The 5,086-nt window shown below is 42.0% G+C and overlaps 1 pseudogene; it reads right to left on the bottom strand.

The window, feature by feature from the left end:
- Positions 1-310: 310 nt before the first annotated feature.
- Positions 311-579, bottom strand: LOC133055800 (cytochrome c oxidase assembly protein COX19-like; annotated as a pseudogene).
- Between the last annotated feature and the right edge of the window lie 4,507 nt (positions 580-5,086).

Below are 5,086 nucleotides of genomic sequence, written 5' to 3'. Positions count from 1 at the left end.
ACCCAGTACCTTCCCTCCTGGGGCGGGGGGGTCTTATACACAAAAACCTGAAGACAAACCCTAACAGTCCTGGGGGGAAATGGGACTCTAAAGGAAGCACTGTCACCCAGAATCCCTTTGGAAACTTAGATGAGCCATTTCGCAGCCACAAGGCCTATCTGTCAGGGAGGCGTGTCTGTCCTGGTTGAGACGGCTTCTCGCAGGTGCCCCCAAAGCCCGTTCCTGAGCCACGGCACCTACATGCATGCTGCTGGAGCAGCAGGTCGTCAGACGGCCCCACACAGCCCTGCGGGCCTCCTCCCATCACAGGTCAGTTTGTCTCTGACCTTCCATCTATCAAATGCCCAAATCCCAGTTTTTCCCCGGATTCTTGTGTCATCAGCTGCCTCTTCATCCTGCACTTAAATAATCTTCTGATTCATTTCTGTGCAAAGCAGTTTCAAAATTGTTTTCCCGGAGACACTTCACAAATCTCTCTCTGAAGAGTTTACATTCACCAAAGAGACAGAGCAGGAAGTGGCCCTTACCTGGGGGCCATGGCTGGAAGCTCCTGGATCCAAAGTTCATGGCCATTGACATGACAGCAGTGCCCGGAGTCCAAGAATGTATCTCTAAATAGGCGAGACTGAGTGTGTCGGCTAAAGACCATCAGGGGTGCTGAGAGAGAGATAAATGGTGGAATGAGATCTCTGAGAAAGTTAGAGGCAGGAGGTACAAGTGAGGACCGGAATAGAGGTACACTGTATAGGAATATTTGCTCATTGAGATGTTAGAATGGACGAGGGAGAGGAGAGAAGATCAAAACAGTGATGATGAGTTCCCTGACTACCTCTAGTTTTTCTGAGTAGGAGATGAAATTAGAACAGTTGAGGACAGAGGGTAGTCAGAGGTCTTAGTGTGAATGGGAGTTGACAAAGATAATATGGTGAATGGAAATAGAAACACATGGAAAGACTGACTGACAGCTTTGAAAATCAAGCTGTGATCAGAGACCGGGAATTTGCAGTTGTCTTAATTCACATTATTTCCTGTTGTTTGACTTTACTCTGGTGGTGCTCAGAAACCTAGAAGAAATTGCAAATAAGGTGAGGTATAAAAGCTTGGGGTGCAAAGTTTTTCTTGACAGGACAAGAGGCAATAATGATTCAAGTATTAGTGAACTATCAGCATATCTTTTTCCATAAATTCCCCATAAGTGACATTTTCCTGGAATATTAACACTGACATGTTCCCTACCCACTTTTTAAGCATACCTGAAATGCCAGATAAGCTTTCTAACCAAGAACTACATTAGGAAATGTAATTGACACAAAAAGATTTAACATTAACTCTGAGTAGGTACAGCCAGTGAACAGACCCCCTTCCCCGTTCCATATAAAAATATATAGACAGTTCATTCAGAGGGTTCAGGTGGTGTGTGAGTCTTGATGATCCCCATCCATGGTCCTCGAAAAGGCTCCAAAAAGAGAGAGAATGTGTTTGATGCCTTTGCAGAAACGTTAAGTCTAGGATGATAAGGAGCTGGATTCTCAAGGCCACCCCTCATGACAGAAGAGCAGTGTGTTGATGGACTGGACGTCCAAAGCCCTTCTAAGGATGACAGTCCTGGGCTTAATGACCCCAGGCTCTATAAGCAATAGGACTAATTGGCTCCAAAACCTCTACCCTCTATGTATCCTCAATCAAAAGTGACAGATGATAACATCTGTTGACCTGAAACAAATAGATTGCCAGATATTTTTCTAGCAAAGATGGGCTTATTCAAGATCAGCAGAAAATTGCTGTTTGGTATCTGTGACCAAGAAGAACCACATGAAAGCTACTGAACAGCTAGGGAAAGCGAACTCATATACAAGGGGAAAGGAAGTTGGGAGGGTTGCAGTAAGCAAAGAGTCCATGGCTTTTCACTGGCTGAATCCTTGCCAGGAAAGAAGAGGAGTCTTTCTTCTGCCTATTAGGCTCTGCTATAGTTTCAGAGCATGACAGCTCCCTCTTCCAGGCTTCTGGACTATATTTAATTGAGGTTTTTGTGTATGAATGTTTAACACATCCTACTCTAAAAAGGATCTAAGCAGAGGAATAGAAATTAAATTATTTCTTTCAAGACCTCTCACTCTCTGGACTATTGATGACCCCAGTATTTAGTCTGTCCATTGTGGAGACAGAGCAGCTTCACTGGGTCTACTCTGCCACTTCTTTTCTATCTCACAAGTAGCAGTAGCCTTCCTCAGGGATCTCACTGTTTGGATAATTTATGACTGCCATGAAGTTCCACTTTCTATTCAGTTAGAATGTTGAGCCCTTCTTCCGGGCATTAGACACACCCAAGACAATGTGATCTAAAGAAATCGCTATTGATGTGTCTGTCGCCAACTGTGTGTGGGTGAAGGCTTCTTGCTATGAGATTTAGAATTCATAAGATTTTGATTGATACTCAAAGTACAGTTTCTTCTTTAATAAAAATAACAGGGGATGAATCACATTAATCTTGAGTCCTACGTTCATCCCATTCATTTTACTCATTCTTACCCACTTCTTCTTTCTAAATAATCAGAACAGAAAAAAGATCTACTGAGCTTGAATGAATTTTTACTCTCTCCCAAATGCTGGATGATCTATTTTTAGCTTTGCCAACTTCTCTGTGCCAACAGACTTGAATCTTAGGCTATTAAAGAATTGCTAATCTAAATAAAATGCCACAGGAGGCACCACTGATTTGAGATCTTATGCCTCAGAAAATTCGCTTATAATTCAGCATCACCTCAGTGATCCAGGTTGTTTAGACAGGATGGACAACCAGAAACAAGTAGTGGGAAATCAGACTGTGAGAATTTTGTTAAGAAATGTAACTGTCTGCTTTTGAGGGTATAGAATAATTTAGACCACATACCAAGCATTTGCGTTCTGAATAAGCAAACCACGTTATTTTTACAGACATTAAAGTATTTGAAAATCACTGATAGAAATCCTGAGATAAGACTATATCTGTCTGTATCTACACATTTAAGGTAAAGAGCTTTGAAAGCCCTTTGTCTCATCCTCTGGGAGACTTTAAGGTTTAACAGCTTAGGTATATTAGTGAGCAAGTAATAGTTCTTCCATCTTTTATCACAAATTCGATAAAGAAAAGAGGACAGAATGATGGCCCCAGAGAAAGGGCAGGGACTTTCGTATGCAGGTAGAAAGGAGCTGAGTCAAGTTATCCGTCCTTCATGGTTTTCCTGAGAGCTTTGCTGATCCATATTCCTCTGGTATGGGGTTGAATATGAACAGTGACAGCATATAACCTTCATTTGCTCAGCATCTTAGGAAGAGAAAACTATAATGTCCTTTATTGGCAGAGGTCATTTCTTCCTGTTGCTAGGTTAATGAGGGTTTTTTTTGTTGTTGTTTTGTTTTTTAATGTGGACCATTTTTAAAGTCTTTATTGAATTTGTTACAATGTTACTTCTGTTTTCTGTTTTGGTTTTTGGCCCCAAGGGATGTGGGATCTTAGCTTCCCTACCAGGGATTGAACCAGTACCTTCTGCATTAGAAGGTGAAGTCCTTAACACTGAACAGCCAGGGAAGTCCCTGAGGGTTTTTTAAATGCATGCATGTTGAATTTTATCAAATAGTTATTTGACATTTACTGAGATGATCATATGGATTTTCTTCCTTAGTCTGTGTGGTGACTTTGTAATGTTTCAACACGGCCAGGCTGAAACCTGTTTCCCAGAGGTACAGTCTATGTTTCTAGCTAGGGTGAGACACAAAGAAAATATTTTTGCACGACCTTAGGAAGGTGGAAGTGAAATGGCAGTCATTTTATTTCTTTGCTTGGGAGGTTAGGATGGATGCCTTGTCCTCATGCACTTTGCTTGTCTACAGGCTCCCTTCACTGGCAGGACCTAACAGCCAGGCCCTCCACTCTGCATTTTCACCTGACTCCTCCTTCAGCTTCCCTGACTCATGAGCCAGATGTGTGTTTAACTCCATGACAAAAAATGCCAGCTGCTGCTCTTGCAGGACACCCACATCCTGAGGCCAACATGGGTTCCAGGTCATCCTCTCAAGTTCTAGCTCCTGCTGTGGGGTTCCAGGTTCTCCTGGCTCCTCCCTGCTTTATAAACACCTCTCCTTACTGATGTTTATCTGTGGCCTGCCCTGAAGATTTCAAATTCCGGCACCAAACAAAAGCAAAAATCTTATATCTATGATTTAACTAGCTCCCACAACTGTGTAAAGTCAAACTTATATATAACGTGTTTCTTTGACGTAAGTCTAACTGATTTATAATTTGGTGCCAAGAGTGGTATGAAAGGAACAGAATCTTAAGGATGAGTTAAATGGATTGGTTCACTTTTCCTAGGCTTTCTGGAACTGGCTACCTAATCTGGTCATACGTAAAAATACTGATGACCCTATTTCCAATGCTGAAGAGGACACTGATAGTCTATGGCATACTACAGCAAAACATTTACTCGAATGATCATTTGTTGACACCTGTCAGTAAGAGCCTGTAGAAGGCAAGACTCTGGATGACCAGTTATTTGCTGTCATACACTTTATCGAAAATTAAGGAGTATACTTAAGGAATGAAAAGGAAGACCTCAGGGCTTTAAATTCCTAGTTTACCTTAGGGACCTAAAAACATCTATATTTGCCCTAAAGGAAGCTCCTATATCCTAAAGTCTAACCCCTGTAAAAATCTCAGTCTAGGGCCAAGTTTTCTAAAAAGTGAAACCCAATGTGTAATTGGTAGCTGGATAACATCACACAAGCTGAATTATTGATGTCACGTGGCCTCTTTTGTTAAAATTAGGGTATTAACTGGAAAAAATGAGACACTGAACACTGGGATGGGAACTTATGGGCAGATTGTGATGAAGCTGCATATCCTGAACCATGAAACCCTAAAATCTGAGGATCCTTCTTCACCATTAGACTTTCCATTTGTGCCTGAAAATCTCTTCTTGCCTGAGGAAACTCCTACCCTCCTCTGAGATAGCTGTCTTACACAGCGCTGCTGATCCTCCTCACAACCTACTCCCGCTACTTCTCTTGGCTTCTAGATTCACACACCAGGAGGTCCCAAAGAAGACCT

This window comes from Dama dama, chromosome 5 (assembly GCF_033118175.1).
Source record: "Dama dama isolate Ldn47 chromosome 5, ASM3311817v1, whole genome shotgun sequence".
NCBI lineage: Eukaryota > Metazoa > Chordata > Mammalia > Artiodactyla > Cervidae > Dama > Dama dama.
This window is presented reverse-complemented; position numbering and strand designations above follow the sequence as displayed.